Source organism: Anabrus simplex, chromosome 1 (assembly GCF_040414725.1).
Source record: "Anabrus simplex isolate iqAnaSimp1 chromosome 1, ASM4041472v1, whole genome shotgun sequence".
In the NCBI taxonomy this organism is placed as follows: Eukaryota; Metazoa; Arthropoda; class Insecta; order Orthoptera; family Tettigoniidae; genus Anabrus; species Anabrus simplex.
In genome coordinates, this window is record NC_090265.1 from 124,519,113 (window position 1) to 124,534,787 (window position 15,675).

At 39.3% G+C, this 15,675-nt stretch overlaps 1 protein-coding gene and 1 pseudogene across 1 annotated transcript in view; both read right to left on the reverse strand.

Annotated features, from left to right (window-relative positions):
• nudC (nuclear distribution C, dynein complex regulator) overlaps positions 1–15,675 on the reverse strand; it is a 332,523-nt gene that overhangs the window by 150,670 nt on the left and 166,178 nt on the right. The gene's annotated exons all lie outside the window — the stretch shown is intronic.
• On the reverse strand, positions 5,430–6,348 carry LOC136857300 (palmitoyl-protein thioesterase 1 pseudogene; annotated as a pseudogene).

The window sequence follows — 15,675 nt, forward strand, 5'->3', positions numbered from 1 at the left end:
GTTTTACAGAGAGACTTCCCACGCATGAGTACCGGTATTCTTGTAATACAACTGAAGTCACAACTGCAAAGTCCCTCCAGCCTATAATGTTTTCACACACTACACAATGGCTCAGTATAGTTCGAAAGAGCACGTTAGAACATACAGTAAGAATAAGATGAACGTTTCCAACAAGATCTACCTCAAAACCCCACGAAAAGTCGTTTTACGCCCTTCTTCATAATAATAAATGGTGGTAAAGTATCGACCTGTCCACTTAAAAGCACGCAATTTCAATTAACGCACTATCAATCAACGTTCCACGTAACAGGATGCATTCCCTCCGACATGTAAATAACCCAAGGAGACATGCTGTGAACGCCCACCACTGGTCTGATAGAATTCCCAGCTGTGACAATGCTATGGATGTTTTTCCCCAGATGAAATAAGTCACGCAAGTTCAAGGATAACCTGTTTCAAATATGCAGAACATTCTTCACAAATCCCCAGTCTCTTAGAAGACGAATATAATTTTATTACAATTTTCAAATCTTCAAGATACAGCCCAGTTGTAGTTCAGTTATCTAGGCGCTCGGCTCCTGTAATCAAGATTACGAGATCGAGTACAGTGAGTTCGGCTGGCATTTAAGAATGTACCAATGTGAGAGATTTGGGTCAGTAGATTTAACGGCACGACAGACAAGCTTTTCAGGGCAAAATTCCGATGCTAAACCCATCTTGTACCGACAGCAGTGATATTAAACACATCTCATTGCTAATTACTTCTCGTCATAAGTCTATTAATAATTTTAAAAAGCAAAAATTTGGAGCAATTACATCGGGATTCTCAAATCGATTGAAGTTTTCTACCAATATTTTCTTTCTCGGTTAAAAAACTGATTAAAAACAATAGAAGCCATTAACTGTAGTCACAATATACAGTAGCATCTATGGGTTGAAAATCCCCTTGTTTCGATCTTTGTTTTATTTTTTTGCTTGTGGCTTTACGTCGCACCAACATAGATGGGTCTTATGGCGACGGAGGGATAGGAAAGGCCTATGAGAAAGCGGCCGTGGCCTTAAGGTACAGCCCCAGCATTTTCCTGGTTGAAAACGGGAAACCGCGGAAAACCATCTTCAGGGCTGCCGACAGTGGGAATCGAACCCACTATCTCCCGGATGCAAGCTCACAGCCGCGCGCCCCTAACCGCACAGCCAACTCGCCCGGTGGGTTTCGATCTTTAAAAAAAACAATCATCATTATCCGTACCAGAGCAACCGTACCAAAAATTTGACAACTGTAGCTGTGGATGATTCTTCAGAATTTCTTCGTACACCCTGCTATCACACGATACCTAAGGAAACTTTTCACGAGCGTTGTCTAGGAGCCAACTAATCTCTTGCAACAAGGCAGTATTTAAAGGTATTTGAACGCATAATACTTCAGCATTCTTTCTCGTTTATCGTAGAAATATTAGCAATATGTTCAAAAGAGACAAAGAGCCAAAAACTGCATCGTGAATGTAATCCAACGCCCGATCTGGATAGAATTTACAGTTCATTTTCTGTATCTTGACAAGAAATGCATCCACGTGCATTATCATAACCCGCACAGAAGATGAAAAAAGATAGGGGCGGGGGTTCAAAGCTCAATACTACACTGCTAATGTACATCCATTTCCAATTTATTTTAATGGAGCTTCCCTAAAACGTATTTCGCATTATCTCCATCAAAGTGCTCTCCTCCCTTGGTTGATACGTCAATAGTGTTCCTATCTTTGGAAGTAGTCTCGTAATGGGATCGCATGTATCTCCCACCGGAAATCTATTCTGCTATTGCAAATCTTCGTCTTTTCAGTATCAACTTTGGAAACGAGATGAAATCTGCAGAAGGTGGGTTTTTAAATTTTTATTGTGGGCTTTGATGGCAGCTCCGGCCATTCTCAATATAAAAAAACCTGATCAGAAACTGGCATTCATTCTGATTATATTAGACATGTTTGCGAAATTAATAACTGGTTCGATAGAAGGCAATTCGGTTTTAGGAAAGGTTATTCCACTGAAGCTCAACTTGTAGGATTCCAGCAAGATATAGCAGATATCTTGGATTCTGGAGGTCAAATGGACTGTATCGATATTGACCTGTCTAAAGCATTTGATAGGGTGGATCATGGGAGACTACTGGCAAAAATGAGTGCAATTGGACTAGACAAAAGAGTGACCGAATGGGTTGCTATATTTCTAGAAAATAGATCTCAGAGAATTAGGGTAGGTGAAGCTTTATCTGACCCTGTAATAATTAAGAGGGGAATTCCTCAAGGCAGTATTATCGGACCTTTATGTTTTCTTATATATATAAATGATATGAGTAAAGGAGTGGAATCGGAGGTAAGGTTTTTTGCGGATGATGTTATTCTCTATAGAGTGATAAATAAGTTACAAGATTGTGAGCAACTGCAGCGTGACCTCGAAAATGTTGTGAGATGGACAGCAGGCAATGGTATGATGATTAACGGGGTTAAAAGTCAGGTTGTGAGTTTCACAAATAGGAAAAGTCCTCTCAGTTTTAATTACTGCGTTGATGGGGTGAAAGTTCCTTTTGGGGATCATTGTAAGTATCTAGGTGTTAATATAAGGAAAGATCTTCATTGGGGTAATCACATAAATGGGATTGTAAATAAAGGGTACAGATCTCTGCACATGGTTATGAGGGTGTTTAGGGGTTGTAGTAAGGATGTAAAGGAGAGGGCATATAAGTCTCTGGTAAGACCCCAACTAGAGTATGGTTCCAGTGTATGGGACCCTCACCAGGATTACCTGATTCAAGAACTGGAAAAAATCCAAAGAAAAGCAGCTCGATTTGTTCTGGGTGATTTCCGACAAAAGAGTAGCGTTACAAAAATGTTGCAATGTTTGGGTTGGGAAGAATTGAGAGAAAGAAGAAGAGCTGCTCGACTAAGTGGTATGTTCCGAGCTGTCAGCGGAGAGTTGGCGTGGAATGACATTAGTAGACGAATAAGTTTGAATGGCGTTTATAAAAGTAGGAAAGATCACAATATGAAGATAAAGTTGGAATTCAAGAGGACAAACTGGGGCAAATATTCATTTACAGGAAGGGGAGTTAGGGATTGGAATAAATTACCAAGGGAGACGTTCAATAAATTTCCAATTTCTTTGAAATCATTTAGGAAAAGGCTAGGAAAGCAACAGATAGGGAATCTGCCACCTGGGCGACTGCCCTAAATGCAGATCAGTATTGATTGATTGAAATGGAAAGAGTGACCAGAGCTAATGCCATCTGCCATCCCTCTGTGCTTCGTTGACAGTAAAATTTCAGAAATGAACAATCAACGAAAAATGGCACAAAAGCCCGTCGATAGTTTATAGCTTGAATTTGGATCTTCAGTTCCGCATGCCCACATCCGATTTCTTGAATGTCTCCTGTATATTCCATACCGCCTGGGCTTTAAAAAGTGGAAAGTGAGCGTGAAAGATGGCAATCGAGACTTATTCGAAACTAATAATAATAATAATAATAATAATAATAATAATTATAATAATAATAATAATAATAATCCGCGCCTGGTTAGCTTGTGGGGGGGGGGGTTGGCTCTGAATTAAGTAGGGGCTAAATGTAACCCCATATAAGACAATGGGGTGGGGGAGCTCAACCCCGACACGATAGGGGAAGTTCCTGTAGATATGCAGGACAGGTGTGAATAAGGCAATGCCAAAAAACCACCCGCGAAAGAACTAAAGTCAAGAGGAAAAACGGTCAACAGTCTCACAGGCGGAAGAAGAATCTCATTTCTCAACGGCTGAGAGCGCGGAAGAACCTAGTGGAGTCAACAACGAAAAACAATCATTTCAGACTAACAATTTGATCTTACTTTGGAATGTTATTCCTACCCTTGAAACATACAATTTCAATCGCAGAATGGAAAAGGCGCTGAAAGAAAGCACTACCCCAGGAGACAGCTCGGAAGAGAAATCCACCATTGCGTTATGCAATGCATCGAGACCTACGGTTCTGGGAGTCCCAACCTCTGCAATAAAGATGAGTTGGAGCATCCTTCGAATCCGTCCAGACTTAAGTTTAAACAGAAGTTTTTTGCAGGCACTTTGAATGTAAATTCTTTTGTTGAAGGTTGGTAAACAGAAGGAATCAAAACTACTTCTAGATAGAAATGAAATTCAAATCTGCTAAGATTTTTGGATGAGAATGTGACAGAAACAATAGATGATCGAATCTTTAAAGGTAAATCTGCGATTAAAATTATGAATTCAAATCCTGCTCAGAACGGATATCTCTTTTAACAATGAACTGCAACAATAAAATGTATACTTTTATTAACTGTCATGTACCAATAAATGAAGACAACAAAAAGAACCCAAATAAAGTAGAAGAATTCTGGACACTCCTGGATGATGAATTATCTAAAATTCCAAAATCAAATGTGGTGATATTACTTGGCGATTTCAATGCCCAAGTAAGAAGAGAGAGAATTTATAGACCAATAGTGGGAGAATACGCCGCACACCAAAGAACAAACATCAATGGAATGAGAATACACCATCTGTAAAAATTTTCAGCTGAAGTTGATATCAACTTTCTTCAAGAAATTGCCAAGGAAAGCTAAAACATGGATTTCTCCAAATCCATTACTAGGTGAATTTCAACTGGATCATGTGGCTGTATCCATAAGAAACATGAAAGAAATGATGAATGTCAAGGCAGTAAGAAGCAGAGAATTTGATTCCGATCGCTACTTGTCTAAAATCAAACTAAAATTGTTACCCAACAGAAATCACAGAAGAAGGGAAAGAGTAAACAAATATAACACAGACTTCAAATTTACAAGAAACATTGGAAATAATTCAGGAAGAAATAGAAGTATCTCATTATGGGAAGTGGCAAGATTTATCTAAAGAAATAACCAATGCAGCCCAAAAAACATCTGGACTAGTCAAACCTAAAAGGAAACCTTGGTGGAATCAAATATATGAAGATGCATTACAAGAGAGAATAAAACAATGGAAAAAGTTTAAATCCTCTGGAAAGACTGGGCATTATGACCAATTCAAACAGCAAAGGAAAGACACTGCTAGAATAATAATGGGAGTTAGAAGAACTTTCGAAAAATCACAACTTATTGACCTGCAAGACAGATTTGTTAAAAATAACTCTCGAAACTTCTACAAGACTTTTGAGAAAATTTTTCAGAAAAGTAATTTCTACTGAAACAACAATCAGATAAAGGGTAAAAAATCAAGGTCGTTTGCCCCCACTTCAACATCCTTTGCAATTTTTCAATTGTATTTATGGACAATAAAACTACTGTACAGTTAAGTAGAAGACGCCACTGGTTTCAAAACAACTAGCTATCTCTACTACATTCTCCTACTTTCGAGTTAATTTCCACCTCTCCTAGAAGCTCGTGCTTCGGCAATTATCACTTAAAATATTTGTGAAGAATTTCCTCCACAAACCAATCTTCACTGAACTGCAAATGGTTTCCGTTAATGGCTATGAGTTGCAGCCTGCCTTCATTGTCCATCTTCTGCAAACCTAGTCGGTCCTCCTTGTAAAGTGGACTCTCCTGTATGGTATACGTCGTGTTGGCCTGGCCGGGCACACAGAAACCAAACCATTCAGTTTCCTTCGGTGTAACTATAGTATCGTTGTTGAACTTCGCCAGTACAAGGTTTCTGAGTTTCAACAGGTCCGTGACGTACATTTTATTTATAGCACGTTCGTTGTTGATATCGGCAACGAATATACTGGCCTTGCGGTATTCGTCTTCCTTCAAAGGATCGTGTCAATACTCTGCCTGAACCAACTCCTGTTGAACCCAGCTGGTATAAACCCCATAGTTCAGGAGCTTGCGAATGTAATTACACACTCTGTTGAAGTAGTTACAGTTTGGAAATCCACACACTCCCTGGTGCTGGCCTCCCATGGACACAAGGTTCAAAATGACTGGCGTAGGGCAACGCTGCGCAACAGCTCGTAGGAACTGCCCTCCTTGTGAGAACCCAATAGCATTGTAGCCATCCTGGAGCTTAGGGCAGCTGCTAAAGCTTAGGGTCAGCTGCTAACTGCTTACACACAAAGTTCATTTGATCGTTAACATTCCGGAAAAAGCCACTCTTCACATCCTCAACAACCGATGATCCTATCTTCGACGATCTCTCATACACCCCAGGAAAGGTAGCTTCTATTATATCCTTTATTCTCCCGAGACTTATCGGATTACAACAGCTGTCATCCATGCCGTGCCACATTACAACTGGTTTTATATATACCGCGCGACATAAAGATATAAAACTCATTACCAGTCCTAAACTAGCAATCATTCTTTGAGCCATTGCGTACTGAAATCCTCCGCCAGCGGCAATGAAATAATATTCTCTTCTGTCAAACACCGCGTATCAGCCTACAGCTAACATGTTCTGACACTGGTCAACACTCGACATGCAGTTGAACTATTATACAGAGTCAAGGTTGAATAAACTGAAGCATCTCTGACATCATATATAGTATCACATGGAAGACATTCAGTTAAAAAGAAATCTTCGTTATAAATCTAAGCAAATGTCGGAAGTCCCGGTTACGTCAAAGAACGGTGAAGTACAGCGAGCCCAAGACCAACTATACCTCTACCAGACTTTTATTATTATTAAAAGAATTGCGCACAATGTGCATCAGTGTTTAGCATAAGTACACGATGATTTGTTTCTCTTTTTGCAAAACTGCAAGTGATATATGCGACAACTTTCACCATACAGTTCGCATACACATGATTCACAAGGATCATGTCATCTCTTATTAGTGCAGACTACATGATGGAGGCCGTGACAAGCATACCGGGTCACCACATGCCTAACTCGTAGTTACACTGTGTCCACGCCTTATCCGTCATGGCATCAGTGGCATAAAACTCGCACCAAATGTCAGTTCGTTTTTGTTCTCGCTTTCTTAATGCATTTTGGAGGGCAATCGTTGATGGTAGCTGCATAGTATTTCTGATTTCTTGAATTAGATAGTCTTCTTTCGTTAGGACATATAGGATCGAGTGAATTGTGAAACACCAAGTGTTCTCTTAAGAAATGAAGCCTTCACTTTTTCTAGAGTTTCCAGATCACGTACTTTTAAATAGTCCCATCTAATTTCTATTCCATATTTCAAAATTGGTATTATTTTCGCTTGAAAAAGTTTCATTGCTATGGACAGAGACAATTTTTCTGGGTTTGGAATGCCTTTCATGGCTCTAATCACTGCTGTTATTTTTTCTTTAACATGTATAGAGAAGGTGGTCCGAGTCGTCTGGAGACAAATGCCCAGGTATTTGAATTGGTTCACAATTGCTAATTTGTTTCCTTCTAGGTACAGTTGGTCCTTTGATACATTCTTTCCTTCTTTCCGAAAAGTCATTTGAACTGTCTTCTTAGTATTAATTGAGAATTCCGCGAGTCTATTGAGTGTATCTTGGACGTTTTGTAGGATTGGCCCTCCTATGAAAATGTCATCGGCATACATGTACATCACTACGTCCTTTAGACTTTTAAGAGTCGGTTAAAGGGGTATCAAGCGCGCAGCATATGCTTCACAGATGAAAAATGGTAGACTTGGCCTAAGCAATGCTGAGAATTATGAAATACTTGCGAAGCACTGCCCTGAACCCGACCATAAGTTGGAATTCTCTCAAACAACTGAAAATCTGGAAGAAGACTGCTGAAGAAATTAAAGAATTAACAATCTGAAAAATAATAAAGCTAGTGGAGAAGATTCTATAACACCTGAACTTTTGAAATGGTCTCAGTCAAAAATCATTGAAAAGCTGCAATTAATCTTTGAAGATATTTAGGGAACAAAGAGGATTCTAGAAGAATGGAAATTGGCTCTAATACCCAATGCATAAAAACTGGGTCAAACAAAAGGTTGATAACTATAGAGGCATCTCTCTTCTGCAAATTGCATACAAGGTACTCTCAAAAATATTGCTGAACAGAGTAGAAACATCACTTCACAAGCAACTGGGCGAGTATAAAACTGAATTTTGAAAAGGTAGATCTTGTTCAGAACAAATATTTAACTTAAAATCTATTATTCGCCATAGGACATTGAATTCAAAAGACACTGTTGTGACTTTTGTAGATTTTAAAAAAGGCCTTTGACTCGGTTGATAGAGAAACCATAGATAAAACAATTCGTGAATTTGGAGTGAAAACTAAATTGGCAAAGCTAATACGTGAAACCCTTACTGACACAATTTCAAAGGTGAAATTTATGGGTGAGATATCCAAACCTATTAAGATAAATACATGGGTACGGCAAGGTGACGGTCTGTCACCACTTCTATTCAACTGTGTTTTAGAGAAAATTTTAAGAATTTGGAACGTAAAGCTTAAAGAGCATGACATTTTGCCGGTAACGTTGGGGGGAAAAAACAAAGGCATTGAAATACATTGTCTAGCATTTGCAGACGATTTCGCTATATTGTCAGAACACCTAACAAGTGCAACAACACAAATCAATCCCTTGGAAGAAATAGCCAACAAGACAGGTTTGAGAATCTCCGTATAAAAAACAAAATTTATTACGAACATCAAGAATGTTCCAAAATTTTTGGCAACAGATATTGGTCCAGTAGAAAGAGTAACGAAATTCAAATATCTGGGAGAAATAATTCAAGAAAATGGTTTAGACAAATCTGCAGTAGAAGAAAGGGTACACAAGATGGAAACAGCGTATGGTATGACAAATAATTTTTATAACAAAAAGCGTCTATCTAAAAATCTTAAAATAAGGCACTACACTATAGTGGCGAAACCGGAATGCTTATATGCAAGTGAATGCCTGGTACTAAACTATGGATCAGATAAAATTCAGGTACTATCCTGCTAATAATAAGAGTTAGTGTCTGACATTTCTTAGAGGGAGGTCCGTTTACTGCCTGCCGAGGCGGGATAAAGGGAGTGGCTGTGTGGTTGCCATGGAAACGAGGGTGGGGCGACTGCGGTTGCCATGGAGATAACACTTCAGGCCAGCTCATCTTGCTGGGAGTTGCCAAACCTGTCACTGTCAAGAACCTGATTGTTTGTATAAGAGTGATCGCAAATGGGACGACACCGCCTGACCAGGTAGTCTACAACAGATCACAGCGGCCAGAATGAAGGAGGGAACAAGTGAGCCGGAAGCGAGGGGTAAGAGTATGTAGAAAGGAATGCTGGAATGTGGCAACATCGTGAAATGGCACGTGCAGTGCTCCTCCCTCCAACCTTACCTGTCAGACACCAACTCTTATTATCAGCAGTATAGAAAGGAGAATTATGAGAGAGAAAAAAACAAAGGCCCTGTGAAAACAATAGAAGTACGGAAATTAAGATCTAATGATGAAATATACAGGAACACAGAAAACATGACAGAAACCATAAGAAAAAGGAGACTGCAATTTTTCGGACATATTTACAGAATGGATGATTCCAGATTAACAAAAAGGATTTTCAAGTACCTTTGGGACAAAAAGGCAACAACTGGCTGGATTTAAGAAGTAAAGAAAGATTTAGAAAGAAATAATATGAAGAGGAAACTATGGGCAGATAAACTTTTAGAAAGAGCGTAGTAATTACGGAAGGATTCCAAGGAAGATTGAACTAGAAGCCTGGTGCGAAGTGGTCCGAGGACAGAAGGAAACAGCATAGTGAAAGGATTAAAGAATACTGGAAGGAGCGGAAGAGAAAACAACAAAGTATGAAGAACTGAATTGAAATTGGCACGTGGTCCTTAGCAGGCCTCATCGGAAATAATAATAATAATAATACAGCAAATTATTATTATTATTATTATTATTATTATTATTATTATTATTATTATTATTATTATTATTATTATTATTATAATGCAAGATTCATTCGGAACCAGATTAGGTCTTCTAATTGATATTCCGAAGCCTGGATATGGAACCACCAATGACTGCAACACCGCCCGAGGGTTTTTTTTTTTTTTTAATCTTCAGGTAGCTTTCGAAATAACAGTGGTAAACTGTGAGTTAATAACTAGTTATGGAATAAACGTAAAAGAAATTTCATCTCGTCATGAAAGTAATACTTCAGAATTAAACTCCTAATGTTGCGAAACACCAAGTACAGCTACGTCCGTGGTATTGCATGCCTCCAACCCTCCACAAAATACTTACCCAAGGATCTTCCATTACAGAAGCAGCCTTAAGTCAAGAAATAAAGACGTAAGAAAATATCGGGAAGATCTTAACAGAAAATCCTCAAAAATTGACAACAATTTCGACTTGTTCCATAGATTACTGCTAATCCGGTATCCAAGGATAGTGCGGACGAAGGGAAAGAAGCCGACACATCTGGATCAGAGGATGAATAAATATTTAACTGCAAGTAGTTTAATGAACTAAAATGTACTTCAAATTAACATTCAATGAAATATTTTACACAAACCTATTTCAATTTTTTAATGGAAAATATTTGTCCACCCCCCCCCCTTTTTTTTTTTTTTTTTTTTGTGAATCCAGACCACTGTGCGTCATTCTTCTCAAGCAATTTCAAAATTATATGGAATACGATTTACAACCTCCCGATCATATACGGTACTGGTATTTCTTGATGGGGTCGATGACCTTCGATGTTAGGCCCCTTTAAACAACAAGCATCATCAGGTATTTCTTAGTATCTGCAAATACCTTTATTCTTCGAATGATCGGATCTCTTCTATTTTCTCTTCTTTTTAGCGTTAAAAACAAAAATGACCACCACGATACTTTTTCACTTTAACGCTGCTTATCTTGTGAATGTATTCGAGTACTTTCCTTCAATATTCGAGGTCTCTCCTTACATCTCGAAATACTGTATAAGACGCAAAAAAATTACATCATTTGTAACACCATCCCCGCATTTCATTTGACAGCAGGCGTACAGTAAAGACGGCAAATATAAATTTGTAACATGTTCTCGCCAATAAAATTTAGACTTATGTATCAGATGACCATGCAGTCACCCTCACTGGCAACACGCCACTCAAGTTCTCGACATTTCCATATGTAATCATGGAGACTAAAAATGGAATAGAAATGAACAGTGTTGAAGCATGTACGGCAAACACACAATATAAAATCATGAACAAATTGGCTTATATAATTATGTAACGACTGTTCATTAAACATGCGCAAAGATATCTGAAGATACAAGATCTGATAAACATTTTAGATCCAGTAACTTTCTCCTAGTACAACGACTTAATGCAAGATTTATTTATTTATTTATTTTATTTATTTATTTATTTGATGATGTTTGTTGTTTAAAGGGACCATCTAGGTCATCGGCCCCTAATGGTACGAAATGAGACGAAATGGAATGACAAATTAAAAATCTAAAATCCTCCAGTGATCAGAATTCAAAACGTGAGGACGAAGAATGAATGGATGGATATTAATCAGGGGATCCGACCCGCAATGTCTTGCATGCACAGAAACTGACGTGAAACAATAGTATTGCTGACCAAGAAAGTGCGTCTATAACCTAATACAATCGATAATGCTTTTAGTCTAAAGGGGTCCAAAATCCAAGTCATCGGCCCCTCATAATGGTATTTATCGCTAGGAAAGTAGAACCATGGTATTTGTCATGTTGCAGTACTATTCGAAAGTAGCGTAGACTCGCGGCATTCCACACAGTGTGGTACTACTCACAGGTAATGAAATTCGCACATGGAATACAGACCTACGGTGTTTCGCACATTGCGGCACCATTTACAGGCAACGCAAACCTATGGTGTTCATCACATACGTGTACTAACCACAGGGACCCGCACTATCCCTTGGTGTTCCTCATATGGTACTAATCATAAGCAAGCCAGAGCCATGGTGTCGCTCACCCATAGCATCGCTCCTAAAGTGGTACTAATCACTGGCACTGTAGAAACCGGCAACGCACTCTGTTGCTACTAATCGCAAACCTATTTGGTACCTAACATAGTGGTACTACGCACAAGTAAAAGCGACCCATGGTGTTCCCTGCGTGATGGTACTAATTACAAGTAGTATCATAGTTCTAATTTGATCATCCCTTGGTCGCCCCTCTTAGTTGCCTCTTACGACAGGCAGGGAATACCGTGGGTGTATTCTTCGTCTGCGTCCCCCACCCACAGGGGGTTGTGTGTTTGGTCCGCCAGAGGCATTTTATTTTCCTCAAGTCCGCCGGCAAGCCGGTTAGGACCCCCTTATCCGCCACCTGGGACGCGCCACGTAGGAGTATCGCCTCCCCCCACCCCGCTACGCCAGCGTAGTAGGTCCGTGGTATTCATTCATTCATTCATTTATATGTGTGGTTCGTATGTTACGAAGTACTTAATGGAAATTCTTTACAATTATTACAATTTACCGATTTACTTGACAATCGTCTGAATGAATGAAAGAAAGAAAGAAAGAAAGAAAGAAAGAAAGAAAGAAAGAAAGAACAAAATCCAGAAAAAAAGAAAAGCAGTACAGTGTGTTTTGGGATACCAAGACGCCCGTGTTGGCCCTCTGATTCAGAGTAAGAAATTAAAAGAACTAACCTTCAACTGTAAATGTCCCAAAATAGTACACATAAGAACTATGCTACGCTGCCAAGACACCACCAGCACATGGGGATGAGATCAGACAGCGAGCGCTGGGTGGTGATGAAGTGATTACGATACCTAGTGTGTGACCGCTGCAGCTAGGGAAAGTGGGTGAGCATTGTGTTATCCAGGTCAAGGCTCGCATCAACTAAACAAGCTCACACTCTACATTCCAGTCATCGCATTTCTTATTTCAATTTTATCGGTGTATGATGACATAACTGCTGTATCATAATGCTGTAGTCAATGGCGAATAATCAATGCCTAGCAAACCGCCCCTTCGCGAGCAAACCGATTTAAATATTAATAGTCGTTTGGTGAAGGATTTCTACGTAAAGAAATGGATCTTGTTTTTGTTCACTCCTTTGTTCTATACCCTACGTGATTATTCTGGGCATTTCTACCCGCGAGTGCCCAACACTGTAAGAGGGCGGGCAGGCAGCCAATGAGCAAGCATGTGCTATTCAGCCACAGTGACGTTGTGGTTACGTCAAAGGCCCTGAAAGTTGAAGTTCTCCCAGTCAGTCTCGATCACAGCGAAGATATAAAGGTTCGAAATGGAGGTAATAATAATAATAATAATAATAATAATAATAATAATAATAATAATAATAATAATAATAAAATAGGACAGAAACCCACGTCATTTTCAATTTTTGTTGTACGGAATAAGTTATTTTTGCCCATTGCAGTTCATCTATTTTGACCGGATACAACAAAGAGCTATAGGCCTACAACCTCAAATATTTTTGTACTATAATTTTCACTATTATATTTTAACAGGTGCTTTTAGATACATCTGTAATATAATACGGAGTTAAAGTGGATAAACTGTGGCAATCCAATCATGCTTTCCGGGAATAACATCAGTTATCAGATTATTTATTTGAAGGCATGCTGTACATTTATTTGGTAGACATATTTTCTATGTGTTGTATTTCTTGGATCTTGGATGGCAAATACCTATGTCCTCACTCATGATGAAACACACTCGCCATTTAGAGGCTAGCTGTTGTCATCATCGGACGGCTGATAATATTTAGATACTATTTTCAGAAATTCAGTGAATAGTGAAAGTCACGTAACACTATAAATAATCAAACAATAAACTTGTTAAATTATATATTACGTTTTGCTAAATGAATGACGGGAATTTTACTTTATAAATGGAAATATTGCAATTTACATCCGAGGAATTGTAAATCGTAGCTTGTACGCTCAAACCCTGTGTCTGTGTACGTTGTAACACAAACAATGATTATCAACGGAGTTAAAAGTCAGGTTGTGAGTTTCACAAATAGGAAAAGTCTTCTCAGTTTTAATTACTGCGTTGATGGGGTGAAAGTTCCTTTTGGAGATCACTGTAAGTACCTGGGTGTTAATATATGGAAAGATCATCATTGGGGCAATCACATAAATGGGATTGTAAATAAAGGGTACAGATCTCTGCACATGATGAGGATATTTAGGGGTTGTAGTAAGAATGTAAAGGAGAGGGCATGTATCTGTAAGACCCCAACTAGAGTACAGTTCCAGTGTACGAGATCCTCACCAGAATTACTTTATTCACGAACTGAAAAAAATCTGAAGAAAAGCAGCTCCATTTGTTCTGGGTGATCTCCGACAAAAGAGTAGCGTTACAAAAATGTTACAAAGTTTGGACGAAAGACTTGGAAGAAAGGAGACGAGCTGCTCGACTAAGTGGCACCGTATGTTCCGAGCTGTCAGTGGAGAGATGGCGTGGAATGGCATTAGTAGACGAATAAATTTGAGTGGTGTCTTTTAAAAAGTAGGAAAGATCACACTATGAAGATAAAATTGGAATTCAAGAGGGCAAATTGGGGCAAATATTCCTTTGTGGGAAGGGGAGTTATATTCCTTTGTGGGAAGGGGAGTTAGGGACTGGAATAACTTATCAAGGAATATGTTCAATAAATTTCTAATTTCTTTGCAATTATTTAGAAAAGACTAGGAAAACAACAGACAGGGAATCTGCGTCTGGGCGACTGCCCTAAATGCAGATCAGTAATGACTGAAAACAAAGTGATTGAAAAAATTATGCCAGTTTTCTTTGAATGTATAAATATAAGAAAATAAAACTGGCGGTTTATATAGAGCGCTGTATGAACCAAACCGGAATATCTTAAAAAGGTCGGTTTTATGGCATTTTTTTTAATTCTGTACGGTACTGCAATCAACATTCCACTGAGTAGTGAGGAGAACTTCGTAGTCACATTCGAACGTCACCGCTCCATATCTCTCTCGAGTCTCAAGTGCGTTCGCTCTCTCGCTTCACTATGACGTATGCTTGCTACGTATGCTGACCGCATTTACGTCTAGCCAGCCTCAACGGGCGCCCAGCTGAGCACCTCTGATCTAGCGTGTGCGTCTGAACCTTGCGTGTGAACTTAACATGCTAGCGTGTGTCAGAGTTCTATTTGTAAAGCAAAATTAAATATTTTTTCATGCTATCTAGTTTTACGCGGGCTGCCCCTCTTCATTTCAAAGACGGACGTATGCGTTGAAACTTATTATTCACAGCCATACGTTAACAACCATGTTTACCGGGCGAGTTGGCCGTGTGGTTAGAGGCGCGCGGCTGTGAGCTTGCATCCGGGAGATAGTGGGTTCGAACCCCACTGTCGGCAGCCCTGAAGATGGTTTTCCGTGGTTTCCCATTTTTACACCAGGCACAGGCTGTACCTTAATTAAGGCCACAGTCGTTTCCTTCCAACTCCTAGGCCTTTCCTATCCCATCGTCGCCACATGACCTGTGTCGGTGCCACGTAAAGCCACTAGCAAAAAAAAAAAGCAATAACCATGTTCAGTGACCCCAGTTTATTTATTGCGTGCAAGGACAACCATCACGTTTACTTAATAATCATGTCAATCCTTACACATATTTGCTTGTGATTCTAAAATTCGGTTAGAAAGCGTTCGAATACTAAACTGCAACGTGTTCATAACGCCCCGTGTGATTTGTCGCAGTTGTTAGCAGTTGTTAATGACCGTCACTACTACCTCTTTTCAAAAAGCTAGGGCAGTATTATGACCTTAGCTAGTTTGTG